At 48.3% G+C, this 15,002-nt stretch overlaps 1 protein-coding gene across 1 annotated transcript in view; it reads left to right on the forward strand.

The window, feature by feature from the left end:
• The first annotated feature begins 1,270 nt into the window (after positions 1-1,270).
• LOC110525856 (semaphorin-4C) overlaps positions 1,271-15,002 on the forward strand; it is a 56,117-nt gene continuing 42,385 nt past the window's right edge. The window contains exon 1 of the mRNA XM_036980006.2: positions 1,271-1,931. The gene's annotated coding sequence lies outside the window, so the exon portion shown is untranslated. The remainder of the gene's footprint in view (positions 1,932-15,002) is intronic.

The following is a 15,002-nucleotide window of genomic DNA, read 5'->3' on the forward strand; positions in this document are numbered from 1 at the left end:
AAAGGCCTCTACATTAAATCTGACAGGAATGAATGATGCCACTTGAACTAAAACAAATGTAGCTCCACCCTCTAGCTCACAGATGTTTGATTTCAGCAAAAACACACAATGGATTGGAGTGCTTATTACCCACCTGTTTACCTGTTGGTAGGCATAGTACATCAACATTACACAACTAAAGTAACAGAAGTAACACAATTGACTAGTGATTGAAGTTGAATGGGCCTCTTCACTATTTCACCTTTACATACCTTCTATCTATTCCATAAACGCTCGGAGCTACACATCTCCACTGTCTGGAGATTTATGTCTGAGACTTAGTCAATTCACTTTGACATTTCTGTAACTGCTATGGGCCAATTTTCAAACACGAGCCAACTATTTCCTCTGAGCCTGTCAGAAACGCAACACATTATTACAATATCTAACCCACTGTGATAACATAGGCTACTGGATTTATAATCTTAATGCAAATCACTTCTTCAGAGTCTATTAGAATAACAACCCATAATATTGACATATTACTATAGCTCACTGTGGTAACAGTTTACTGTACATATAATACACATGCATTCACACAGGACTTTTAATCATCCATTCCCATACCAAGAGACGAAGAAGATCAAACGTTTGTCTGCATCTATTAGTATGAAATCTCTTGGATATTTGAGATGATCGGATTCTTTACTATACTATACCTCCTAATCCCGCCACCTAATCTGCCAATCATAATCCCATGTTTTGTATGTTTCCTCTTTCAGATCTGTTGTTCTCTTCCCCTCCTTCATACCGTTGTAGTATCTTAATTTAATCACCCTGTTGCAGGAAATTTCCTGCACCGTTTCAAAATAATTAAAAAGTTTGTCATTTAAAAAATGTCCGTCTTGATTGCCCCTAACTAAATATATATCAAACCCTACAAAAATGTCCATCCATTATAATCCACACAATAATTCACATTTCCTGTTGCTACAGGATTATTTTCCTGCTTTGAGAAACTGGTCAAATTAAGATCCGACACCTGTACAATATCATCATACAATATTTGACTTTCTCTCATCACTAGACAGACAGATAGACATATATTTTATTCCTCACAGAAGTCCACTTCCTAAAACAAATCACAAAAATGGTCTAGAAATCTGCTATTAATTTTCCTAATCAAACTCATATTCATATCTATATAGTGTGTTATATATGCCTAAATTACCATAACTCATCAAAAGGGCTATTCCTCTGTAACCTGACTTTTGGGACTATCAAATAGCCCAGTCTGGGAATTGCACAGGGGGAATGGGCGGGGACCTGTTTGTGCCTTTGTGTCATCCTTGGTCCCCACTGTGATACGTAATACAGAAGTATGGCACACGCTGCAGCGTAACGGTATAGGCACACTTAACCGGTATTCCACCGGAATATCTGTTCATTAATGCGACGACCAACCGATGTCCCTCTATCTACTGACTGTTTTTATTTCTGCAGAAACTTCTTCATATCGAGAGTTGTGCAGTTCTCCGTCGGAGAGCGCCGAGGAGAGGTTTTATATGCTTTGGAAGTGGATCTTATTTGCGTATTGTTTCTTTCTTGGTTTCCTATTACAGAGCCTGGCGATTGAGGGAGTGAGCGGAGCAGAGAGCGAGTTCCGCTATGTAAACTGACAGCATCATATGTCTTGATTTCCAGATGCTTCGCAAGAAATGTAAAGGAAAAACGCAAAGAAATACAAGTGACATTTGTTGGGAATGTGGAATAATTTATAACTAACTGAATCGTCCAAAAACAAAGCCGAGATAACGGAAAGGAAAAGGATACGGAATCTGTCGTCAGTTTACGCGACTGCGGAGAGAACTGACAAGAGAGAGTAGGCCTATTGCATTATTATCATCACAACTGCTGAACAGAGAAGCGTACAGAAGAGAACGAATACTACGGTAAGTTTTTTTGCAATCATTGCAACATTATTCAAATCCTTTGAGCGTTATCCTGTAGGTTGGATACATCGTGAGAATGCCTAATGTTGAATATTTAAAGTAGCCAAAAATAAGAGGGGAAAAAATGAGAAAAACATCTGATCCGTTCGTTGGCTTAGTCAGCAGGGCTCCAACTGTTGCCACACGCTTTAAAAGTGGGCTACACTGTTCTTACCGGGTTTTATGTATACTGGACAATGTTTTTTACCTAACGTAATTGTATTCTTGCTGCAACTTTATCTCTACTAGTCCACTGTAAACAGCGCACTGCGGTTGGGAAGCAGCTGGAAGCGAATCAAATGTTTTTCTTGTTAGCCTACAAAACCACATTTAAATCCGGATTCAGACCATGTTTATTCGATGCTGTTCGAAATCATCTGAGTAGACCGTTTCCTTATTTTCTCGACGTACATGTTCTATGTATGTGTGCCACGTTTGTAGTGAGTGAAATAGAGTATGTATGCTGTCTAAAATCGGGCACCGCGTAGCTTAACTGTTAAAGCCATTTGGATACATTGGATTGCGAAACAGCCACTGTAATTAGATCAGATTCGAAAGAAAATCACGTGTCTGATATGTGTACGTTGGTATCACACTATAGATCTTTTGGAGAGGACTATTTTACCGTTATTAAACATTATTACAATTATCCAGTTCACAGTGGCTTAACGCATTAATTCGACCAGTTCTTTTTTGCTGCTTTCTTTTTAACGGTAATGAAGTAAATGTTAGCTTCAGCTGACTGATTATAGTAATTGGCTAGAGCGTGTGAGCAGAACAGTTGAACTGCTTTGCTGGGTGACTGACTGGACAACAGGGTTTGCGCACGTTGGATTGTGTGGTGCTGACTTTATTCCTAAGGACTGGTCCACGATCAGTTTTTAAAGTCTCTCTGGGTGTGTGTGTGCGTGCGTGCGTGCGTGCAAGTGTGCGCGCACGCGCACAACGAATAATACTGCCACAGTGAAATTACAATGCCAATGGTGTCGGTGGTGTGTTGACATTTCCAGGGTGTGTGCCCATGTGTGTCTAGGGATATTCACCACACTTCTCCAGGGCCTGTGTGTGTCCATTTGGCAGGCAGGGGAAATGGTGGTGGAAGCATGCACACTCAGCGCCCTCCCTCCCCCCAGATGCTAAAGCGTCTATTGAGAGTCCGATTTGGCTCCTGCCGGGTTGATCTCTTCATTGTTGCCACACAATGGGCCCCACATCCTGCTGCCCGCCCCTCCTCCTAGTCCCCAGAATCCCCACTGCTCCTCAGCCCCCTCACAGGCAGCCTCATGGTTGGCCTATAAAGAGCTTTTAATACTGTGATGCCGTCGTTCTTTAGGTTAAGTGGCGAAAGATGGATTTGTAACCACTTGGCTCTCTATATCTCCATTATCCTCTGCTAGCGTGTGTGTGTGCGTGTGTGTGTGAAGCTGAAGCTAGCTGTCCTGTGTGCAGTGTGGTGGTTGCATTATGCCTGGGACATGGAGCACCAACACATGTCCTGCGTCTGGCTGCTACAGTGCATTCGGTCATCCCCGTGCCTCTTGTGAAATGTAAACGCAGCAGATATTGGAGTGAGTGACCACGCGTGGCAGACAGCCATCCAAACATGTGAAATACACGGTTACATCAATCTCTTTTCTCTCTGCTGGTGATGCCGTAACGCCTGCATATATATTCGCAACTGATCTCAACCTGTTTTGTTCGCAAGCAATAATCTGTTTGAATGCATGCGGTTCACTGCACAGCTCAGTGAGCAACAGTTTGATTTTACCCTTGTGTTGCGGCAGCAATCTGGGGATGAGATTAAAAAAAGAGCCCCTCTTTTCACGATTCATTGCTCTCCTTTGGAATTTGGATCCTTCTCCATCTTAAATGTTAATTCCTCTCCGATCCTTCTCTCTCTCTCAGCCTCCATTTCTCCTCAATTTGACCCTGTCTCTCTCCTCCACCCTCCTTTCATCCTCTCTCTATCCTCTCACCATTCTCCCACCCTCTCTCTATTCTCCCATCCTCTCTCTATTCTCCCACCCTCTCTCTATCCTGGTGTGTAATGAGGGTGATAGTCTTGTATCAGCACTATAGCAGGCCTGTCGGTCGGCAGCAGAGGAGAGTAAAGGACTGCAGAGTCCGTGCCAGTGGCTGGGGCTGTGATGGTGTGATGCAGGCAGGCCAGCTGAGAGGGCTTCGGAACAGGAGCAGATGGGTCATCTGGCTTTGTGTATGTCTGTCTTTGTGTGTGCGTGTGCACGTGTGTGTGTGTGTGTGTGTGTGTGTGTGTGTGTTAGGCCTGAAGGGAAACGGTGGGGGGTTGGGCTGGGGCTGGACACAGCATGATGTTTAGAGAAGCGGGGTGCAGGGGGGGGGTATAGTGTTTTAAGTGCATCATGGGGAGGGTGAGGGGATCAGGGATAGGGTGGGGGTAGTTTGGGTTGTTATAGGCCTGTGTTTTGATGGTGCTCCCAAAGCCCTCTGTGTGCTGGAGAGAGGCTGCTGTGTGTGCAGCTGTGGGCCAGAGAGAGAAACACTCATCGACGCAGGACTGTGAAGTGTAGCTGCCTGGGTTCCCTCTGCAGCACACACTCTGCAGCACACACACGCACACGAACACACACGGTTACTTTTTAAAACACACCATTTTGTATGCATTCGAAAACACACACACACACAGTTTTGTATTGCTATCCTTGTGGGGACCAAATAATTGATTCCCATCTAAAATCCTATTTTCCCTAGCCCTAAATCTAACCCAACCTTAACCTAACCATAACCATAACTCTAACCTTAACCCCAAACCTCTAACCCTAAACCCTAAAACTATACCTAACCCAAATTCCTATTCTCAATTTTCCTTGTTTGACTTCTCTTTGTGAGGACTTATGGTACCCACAAGGAGGGTTAAACAAACTCACAAACACACACATAGGAGCGGTCCTGTGAATAGATCACACTGGTGATTTCTGTCCCCGGTTCTGGTTCTACAGTAACATTCTAGCTCTACATGAGATGAGACACTTTGGCCTGTCTTCTGGGTCAAAATCCCTAGAGGACGTGCACTGTAGTTTGAGATATTGAGCTTCAGAGAAATCTCTCCTTCTCTCTCTGCACGGTTCATAAGAAGTCCAGTGTTCCGACCGAAGCCTTGCGTTATGTATGAGAGAGAGAGAGAGCGGCGCTGGATAGAGCAAAGAGCTGCTTGTGTTTTTCTTTTACCAGCTGACCAGTATTGACCACTGATCTGCTATTTCACTGTCCTTCCTCAAGGCTCCCATGCTGATTTTCAAAACTCGCTCTGTTGGGGGGGGGGGGGGGGGGGGGCATCTACATCTACTTGCATATGTTTCTGTCATTTTATGTGTGTGTTGCCTGGCATAATGATATTTGTTCAACGTAGATTCTGTGTTATTCCATCTCATAACAGCTTCTTAGAACAGCCTGAAGTGGGGTCATCTTTTTTTTCTTCCATTTGTCTCATCTCAGCATTTGGTTGTGGGCTCCCCTGAAGCAGGTGGAAGCTGGATTGTATTAGAGACAGTTGGACAGTGATTTCCTTTGTGCCAAAGGCTTGCCAACAAGCTCGGGCTGTATAAGGCCTATGTACTGTATGAGTCCGTCCCAAATGACCCAACTCCCTATATAGTGCACTACTTCTAACCAGGGACCTACGGGCATTGGTCAAAAAGTAGTGCACTTGTATTAATAGTGCCATTTGGGACGGCACCTACAACATGCTATTTACGGAAATGTCGCTCAGAGAGGAGATTGATGTGTGTTAGTTGGTTGGAAGTTGGAACTCATGTTGTTTTCGCTCTCCTTGAACAGATGTTTTCAGCAGCCTTTCTGTTTCTACTGTCCATTCTGTTTCCTTAGCATCAATGTCACTGTTATCCTTTGTGCTCTAGTTAATGAGCCAGGGCTGTTTGGGTCCATTGTGTCTGTAGTTGTGTGTTTGGTGTGTGTTATGCAGTGTCTGCGTGTGCGTGCGTGCTTGTGTGTAATAAACATGGTGGTCCATGGGGTAGGAGTGTGTATTGTGTGTAGTAGCAGCATGAGAATAAAGCTTTTCCCGGTGTTACCTAGCCTTCCCTGACTGTGGGCCTGTGGGCACTGCATTGTGTTTGCAGACTGTGGTCCATCCATGCAGATGAACAGCAGGAGATGAGCCTATTTCCCCCAGTTGAGCATTGCAGTTTGTTTTTATTAGAGCTTTTTTTTTGGCATTGTTCTGTTCCGATACAGCTCGCCTTGTGTTCCCGTGTGACTGCGCCACCGAACCGTTAGTGGCAGGAAGTGCCCGGAGCGCAGGCCTGTTACACACACGCACGCACACTAAAACACACACACACACAAACACATAAACTGTGGCTGGACAAAAATAACAATAAAAAGTAGCCCTGAAGCTGGTATGGAGCAGGAGCTTAGCCAGGAAGGAGTGAGGCTGAGCTGAGTTGATGGCCTTTTTCGACAGGAGAGAGCAGGGGCAGAGGCACAGAGCCACGGCTTATCACTGGGTCTCGCCCTTTAGAGACCCAGCCAAGCTCCCGCCAGACACCAGCTGAGCTCAGCCACCGTGGTGGGACTGAGACAGCTTTTCTCCCAGGGTGTGGTGAGTTGGCGAGTGGGGTTAGCCTAGCCTAGCGCCTCCTGTTGGCAGCTCAATGCCAGTCCAGTCCAATGTCAATGCCTCCTTTCCCAGCTGCGTAAACTGCAGACAGAGCCAGAGCTAGGTCCAATAATGGGGCTGTTGTTAGGGGTGTTGGGGCGGCTTGTGGCTGTGGCGAGGGGGCCCCACAGGGGTGTGGTGTGTGCATGTGGGGGGTGTCTGTGTTTCCCCCCTTGTCCTCCCAGCCTGCAGTAGTCAGACCTCTGACCCTGAGCTTGCTGCACTTTGCAGACCCCCCGCTGATCTCTTCCAGCCCGCTACACCCTCTCTGGCTCACTGAGATGGAGGGAGGGAGGGAGGGGGGGGGTGGTGAAATATAGAAAAAGGAAAGAGAGTGAGAGATATGGCGAGATGGGGGGATATGGTGAGAAGGAGGGAAAGCAAGAGAGATATGGATAGAGAGAGGATGAGAGGTAGGGAGGGGGAAGATGGACTCAGAGACCCCGAAGAGGGTGAGGCGGCAACACAAGGAAGTTGGAAGAGAAAAAGGGAGGGAGAGAGAAAAGAGGAGTTGGAGGATTTGAGGGAGATAGAGGAGAGGGTGACACAGACCCGAGAAAGAGAGGAGAGGGTGACACAGACCTGGAGAGGAGAGGGTGACACAGACCTGGAGAAGAGAGGAGAGGGTGACACAGACCTGGAGAAGAGAGGAGAGGGTGATACAGACCTGGAGAAGAGAGGAGAGGGTGACACAGACCTAGAGAGGAGAGGGTGATACATACCTGGAGAAGAGAGGAGAGGGTGACACAGACCTAGAGAGGAGAGGAGAGGGTGACACAGACCTGGAGAAGAGAGGAGAGGGTGATACAGACCTGGAGAAGAGAGGAGAGGGTGACACAGACCTGGAGAAGAGAGGAGAGGGTGACACAGACCTAGAGAAGAGAGGAGAGGGTGACACAGACCTAGAGAAGAGAGGAGAGGGTGATACAGACCTGGAGAAGAGAGGAGAGGGTGACACAGACCTGGAGAAGAGAGGAGAGGGTGACACAGACCTGGAGAAGAGAGGAGAGGGTGACACAGACCTGGAGAAGAGAGGAGAGGGTGACACAGACCTGGAGAAGAGAGGAGAGGGTGACACAGACCTGGAGAAGAGAGGAGAGGGTGATACAGACCTGGAGAAGAGAGGAGAGGGTGACACAGACCTGGAGAAGAGAGGAGAGGGTGATACAAACCTGGAGAAGAGAGGAGAGGGTGACACAGACCTCTAGAGGACAGGAGAGGGTGACACAGACCTGGAGAAGAGAGGAGAGGGTGACACAGACCTGGAGAAGAGAGGAAAGGGTGATACAGACCTGGAGAAGAGAGGAGAGGGTGACACAGACCTGGAGAAGAGAGGAGAGGGTGACACAGACCTCGAGAGGAGAGGGTGACACAGACCTGGAGAAGAGAGGAGAGGGTGACACAGACCTGGAGAAGAGAGGAGAGGATGACACAGACCTAGAGAGGAGAGGAGAGGGTGACACAGACCTGGAGAAGAGAGGAGAGGGTGACACAGACCTAGAGAAGAGAGGAGAGGGTGACACAGACCTCTAGAGGAGAGGAGAGGGTGACACAGACCTGGAGAAGAGAGGAGAGGGTGACACAGACCTGGAGAAGAGAGGAGAGGGTGACACAGACCTGGAGAAGAGAGGAGAGGGTGACACAGACCTAGAGAGGAGAGGAGAGGGTGACACAGACCTGGAGAGGAGAGGGTGACACAGACCTGGAGAGAGTGAGAGGAGAGGGTGACACAGACCTGGAGAGGAGAGGGTGACACAGACCTGGAGAGAGTGAGAGGAGGTCAGACCGAAAGGAAGTGATGGAGGGCGGAGAAATATCCCTGCATACCTTGTCGTAGGTTCGGAGAGAGTGAGATAAGGCTGGACCAGCAGTCAACAATTATACCATCAATCTCAGACCCAGCTCTCTCATTCTGCTTTCCTCTCTTGTTTCTCTCTCTCTCCCACAATCCCCTAGCTGTGTGCCCTGTGTATTTGTATAGACGGTCTCCACGTGCCGCTTTCTTTTTCTCTTGCTCTCTCTTCCCCCCTCTCTCCCTCACCTCTCTCTTCCCCCGCCTCTCTCCCTCACCACTCTCCTCCCTCTCCCCCATTTCCCCCCTCTCTCTTCCCCCTCTGTCTTCCCCCTCTCTCCCTCACCTCTCTCTTCCCCCCTCTCTCCCTCACCTCTCTCTTCCCCCTCTCTCTTCCCCCTCTCTCTTCCCCCCCTCTCTTCCCCCTCTCTCTTCCCCCTCTCTCCCTCACCTCTCTCTTCCCCCGCCTCTCTCCCTCACCACTCTCCTCCCTCTCCCCCATCTCTCCCCCCTCTCTCCCTCACCTTTCTCTTCCCCCGCCTCTCTCCCTCACCACTCTCCTCCCTCTCCCCCATCTCTCCCCCTCTCTCCCTCACCCCTCTCTCTAACACACTGACTCGTGGCATATGGAACAGTTTATCAAGGAGCTGATTTTTTTCGCCTATTAAGCAACGTTTATTTTTCCTGAAAAAGGGGAGAGAAAGGCAAACTATGTTTTATTCTGATATTTAACCAGTGTTGAACCCAGCCCCATAGTGGCAGGAGACATAGCCCAGTGGTAGCTGGGTGGAGCGAGTTCTTTTGTGTGCGCCCTCTCTCTTAAACTCGCTGCTTCTACGCATCAAAAAATCTTTAAAGCGTCTCTTTAAAAGCGGCCTGAGAAATAATGGAATGAGACGCGCTGGAGAGAGGCAGAGATGCAGATGGATACCTCCAATCGCTTACCTTTCCACCTCTGTTTTACTACCTCTTTTTATCTCTCTCTCTCTTTCCTCCTCCACCTCTCCTCCTTCCTTCTCTACTTCTCCCTCCCTCTCTATTTCCTCCTCCACCTCTCCCTCCCTCCTCGTCTTCCCCCCTCCTTTCCTCCCTCTGTCTCTCTCTGGCTGATAAGGGAGCCAACCTGTAAAGTAAATGAATTCTGTTTTTTCCCCCTTCTTAAAATTCACAGTGTTCCGGCCTCCCCTGTGCCGAGGCCTATCGACTGATGTACCGTGAATTGTGTGCCAGGATTACATTTCTTACATTTGTCTTTCGCTCCCTGTGGGAGAGGGACCCCTTTTTAAATAAATGTTGCAGTGTGTGTGTGGCAGTCGCCCACACAGCGGGGCACCACGGGTGCGGCCTGTGTGTGTGTGTGCACGCGTTGTCTGTGTGTGTGAGATGCTGTGCGGACGTTTACTTTGTTCTTCTGTGTGTGTGTGTGTGTGTGTGTGTGTGTGTGGCTGGTTGACTGCTTCTCCTCCTGGATTCTACACTACTATTGTCTGACACACAAAGTAGCAAGTCATCAGGAAGAGAGAGAGCTGCGATATGACCGTGCCGCACATAGTGTCTGTTGCCCATCACTCTCTGGTGCTCCGTCAGCTGATGGGGAACCGCTGCATGTCGTCAGAAACCAGTTCGCTAGTATTTCTCCTGCAACCTCCTTTGGTGTTGCATACTGAGCGTGTGACTCGCTCTGTGGTTCATCTACGTTGAGATTTCTTTGTGTGTATGTGACACGCGGGAGCAACCAATGTCTTAGACCATCAGACCAAGAGGAAATTCCAGTTTGCAGGCAGGGCTACCTCACCACGTGACCATGACCGACTCATGTCCGCTACATGTGTGTGCACGCGTGTGTGTGTGTGTGTCCGTGTGTGTGTGTGTGTCCGTGTGTGTGTGTGTGCGTGCGTGTGTGCCTGTGTGTGCGTGTGTGTGTGCGTGTGTGTGTGTGCGTGCGTGCGTGTGTGCCTGTGTGTGCGTGTGTGTGTGCGTGTGTGTGTGTGTGTATATCGTGACTGCAGCAGGGAGTCCACAGTGCCTTACTAACCGGTTTATGAGTCTGTGTCTGTGTGCTTTTTTCAGGAGGCGAATTAAGATGCAGAGTCACTGACTGACTGAGTCATGGCGACAGCAGCAGGGCGGGAGGGTGCTGACCGACCGTACACTCACACACACCCCTATCTATCTAACGCTTTTTACATCGTCGCCTTCTCTAATTCTTTCTCCCTAATTCTTTCTCTTTCCTATCTCACTCTCTGTGAGTCGCGTACACACACACACACACACTTACACCACATTGGCATGCTGTCCTCTAGGCCACCTGTACAATGCACAGTGAGACCATGATCAGAGGAGAGTGGTCGTGGTGATGGTTTTCAGTGTATTGGCCCAGTCCAGCAGCTGTATATAGTAGCAGCAGTAGCAGATGCAGTAATTGGAAGTGGTCTATTGATTTATTGGCAAGCAGGAGAATGTGGCGTTAGTGCTCTCTCTCATCGCTCATTCAATCAATGGACCGCACAGGTGGACAGTACTTAGCTTCCTACAGGACGCTAGCTCTGAACTCTCTCTCTCTCTCCCTCCATCTAGCTCTTCATCTCTGTCGCTATCTCATTCTCCCCACCATGGCCACTACAGGTACATTACTAGTACCTTTGTGTTTTTGTGTCTGAAGTCCTGGCGCTGCCTATAACTGACTTTAGGCCGGATTAGGACATTGTCTGTCTGTTTATCCGATTTCTTTATGTCTGTTTCATTTCCCCCCTGTTTGCCTCTAGTAAGCCACCCTACAGTTTTTGTTTTTCCGTTGCGGCAATAACAAAATGTCCAATGTTTTCTTTCTTCTCGTTTGATCCATGCCACAAAGTCCTCCTCCTCCTGTCTCCTATATCCTAGGCTGCAGACTTTTGAAAGAGGAGATCATTCCCCTACCATTATTGAGGGTATTACATGGCATCTTTCAATCTCTTCACAACGTAAACACCATTTAATAGCTGCCGTTACACTTTAACATCATTTCACATGGTGCATTATCAGGGTCTTGGTTCTCTAAGCCCTCCACCAATGTAAATGGATGAGAGGGAGAGAGAGAGGGAGAGAGGGAGAGAGGGAGAGAGGGAGAGAGGGAGGGAGGGAGGGAGGGAGGGAGGGAGGGAGGGAGGGAGGGAGGGAGGGAGGGAGGGAGGGAGGGAGGGAGGGAGGGAGGGAGGGAGAGCGAGAGAGCGAGAGAGCGAGAGAGAGAGAGAGAGAGAGAGAGAGAGAGATCCATTTTCAGGAATTGCAACAACAAAAAAACATTGTATCCAAAGGGTGAAAGTACATACAATTTATTTTCCTTTTGGACATTTAAGCAACTTTTGAAATATTTTTTTGCTTGTTAGGATAAATCAAGGGAATCTTTTTTTTTTTTTTTGATTATATAAACTTTAGGGGAGGATTTAAGGAATAATAAGGGCATGGAAAGTCTGTCGCAATTAATTTGCCAGTCAAGGATGGATTGATTCTTATTGTGGAAGTGACACAGCCTGCTGTTTTCAGCCTCATTATTTTTGCAGCTAGTAGTCTATTATTGGTCTCTGTCGCTGGATCTTGGCTCTCTACTTTTCATGAGCTTGTTCAGAAAGTTTCCTCTTTTGGCCAACAGGAACAGATATCACAGGCTTCAAACAGTCAAAGGGATCCATAACCAGAAAGCTCCATAACACTCAAAAGCTCAAATCGTAACGCTAGTTAGCCAGCGTGTGAACAGCTGAGGCTGACAGATGCCTATCACTGTATCTGGCTGAGCCAGGGGGTAGCCTGAATGAATAAGATAAGGTTCTGATTGCGTTCCTAAGTGTGGAGAAAAAAATATTTAGAAAAATCAAACTTATGACTGAAGAGACAAATATAATGGAAATGATTCGCTAAATGACTCCCTTTTGGCCCAGCTGCAAAAACCTTCTGGAACGTTCCAGCCACCTGGACTACGCATAATAGCACATCTTGGAAAACAACAAGTGTGTTGGATGTCTCGTTTGAAAAATGTTTAAAAAGTGAATAACAGTCATACACATTGAAAGAAACCCAAGAGCATTCATTTCAGACGAAAAATTGCAAATGTGAAAAAATGGAAATAAACTCTTGAGAATAGGGGTGCCATTTGGGACTCAGCCATTGAAAGCCACTCACGATGTAGGTGCACTTGGGCTGGAAGGCGTAGGTTCCACAGGTGTAGAGGTGGGTGTGGTTGTAGCTCTGCAGGAAGTGGATGTAGTTGAAGCACTCCATCCAGGGGAGAAGAGGAGAAGGAAGCCATCCGAAGACAAGGGAACAGGGTACCATTTGGAACACGACCCTGGACTAAGAGGTTTGATCCGTGATATAAATCAAGGCCTCAAGGTGCACAGTGTTGCTGATTTATTCTCGTCCCCCTGATTAATGAATTAATTTAATGAATCTAATTGAATTGATTCATTCATTTCATTGATTGGCCAGAGAAACCACTCTGTTGCCCCAGGTCTGAATCAATCTCCGATTAGAGGGGCAAGGATGAAAATATCATTGCTGCTGACCTCTAGGCACTTATTGTAAATTGCACCAGACAGATTTGAGGCCCCTGTTTAGATGGACGTTTGTCCCAAATGGCACCCTATAAAGGGAATGTGGTGCCATATGGACATGTTAGATGGTGGCTGCTTGTTTCTATTGGCTGGGGGCCCATAAGAGAGAGAGAGTGAGACAGAGAGCGCCAGAGGCCTGGTTGTTAGGCTTTATCATGCTGTGTTCTAGGCTGTTTGTCAGACTCTTAACTGTTCATCATCAGGCAGGAGATGTGACCTAGACGTGCATGGAGGAGAACAACACACACTATACACACACACACACACACACACACACACACACACACACACACACACACTATACACACACACTATACACACACACTATACACACACACACACACACCACTACCTGTTCGCCTCCTCCCTGCAGCGAGGCTAGAAGGGAACCATCCTTCTCCTCTCCTGTCAGAAGGAACAAATCTGTCCGTGTGTCTGCAGCCCCCGCCTTGTCTGTCCTCATGCCATACCCCCCACCGCTCCGCACCGTTACCCTCTGACAGATCACCTCCACACAGCTCCCGGCTGGGCTGGCTGCTCGCTCTGCAGCACTCTCTGCCTGTGTTTGTGTCTGTGTGTGTGTGTGTGTGTGTGTGTGTGTGTGTGTGTGTGTGTGTGTGTGTGTGTGTTTGCCCGCAGCCCTGTACTCAACCAGGCCTCCCATTGCGTCAGAGAAGGCCTCACCATCTCTCAAGGAGCTCAAGGAGCAGCCGGAGAGGGGAGGATGAGGGAGGGAGGGAGAGAGAGAGTAAGAGAGAGAGGGATGGATGGAGAGTTGGGATGTTTGTTGTTATTGGGGATATTAATAAAGATGACCTCATCCAGGGCCCTTTGAGTGTGTGCAGCCCTGCCTCTCCATCTCCCGTCCCTTCTCCTCTCCTCCGTTCTCTCGCTCCTTTCATTTCCCTGTGTGCCTTTCTCCTTTGTTCCCGCTTGCTTTTTTCTCTCTCAAGTGTGCCCTCCTCTCAGCCTCTCCCTGCCTGGCAAACTCTCTCAGCTTCTGTCATATTTTATCCTCTTTTTTCGTCATAGATGTGTACTCGAGGAGGTGTGAGATTGTGTGTGTGTGCGTGCGTACGCGCATACACACGTGTGCAGCAATGCCTAGGTGATGGCACTGTGTGTGTTGTCATCCCCTCACTACTTCCCCCATCAATGCGATAAAGTGATATTCCAGCTGAGGAGAGCCGAGACCAAGACATAGGTAGCTGTGAGACTGGCCCTGTAGCCGTGTGAGCAGTATTCAGTCATTAGCCTGCTGTGCTGCTGCAGCCTGTTGTCCTGAACTCTCTATAGTATTCTCTGTCACTTTACCAGCTGTCCAGGGGGACGCACTGGGAGGCAGAAAACACATGACATCAACACAACACCCTGCCCTGCCCCGGAGTCCCCCCTGCTGATGTGTACACACACACACAAGCACACACACACACAATATGCCTGTTTGTTAGATCAAATGTCTCACAAAACAATTCAAGTCTATGTGCAGTGTGCGCTCGAGCTGACTGTATTCTTTGTCTCCACCCCACACAAAATGACTCACGCGGGCGAGAGGAGAGAGGGACTCAAAGGAAACAGGATCTCCCTGTATCTCTGTCCCTCTGTGTGAGGCAGGAAGGGAACACGAGCTATCTCTGTCCCTCTGTGTGAGGCAGGAAGGGAACACGAGCTATCTCTGTCCGTCTGTGTGAGGCAGGAAGGGAACACGAGCTATCTCTGACCCTCTGCGTGAGGCAGGAAGGGAACACGAGCTATCTCTGTCCGTCTGTGTGAGGCAGGAAGGGAACACGAGCTATCTCTGTCCGTCTGTGTGAGGCAGGAAGGAACACGAGCTATCTCTGACCCTCTGTGTGAGGCAGGAAGGAACACAAGCTATCTCTGTCCCTCTGTGTGAGGCAGGAAGGAACACAAGCTATCTCTGACCCTCTGCGTGAGGCAGGAAGGGAACACGAGCTATCTCTGTCCCTCTGTGTGAGGCAGGAAGGGAACACAAG

Source organism: Oncorhynchus mykiss, chromosome 6 (genome assembly GCF_057628025.1).
Source record: "Oncorhynchus mykiss isolate SJ-2025 chromosome 6, ASM5762802v1, whole genome shotgun sequence".
Classification (NCBI taxonomy): domain Eukaryota; kingdom Metazoa; phylum Chordata; class Actinopteri; order Salmoniformes; family Salmonidae; genus Oncorhynchus; species Oncorhynchus mykiss.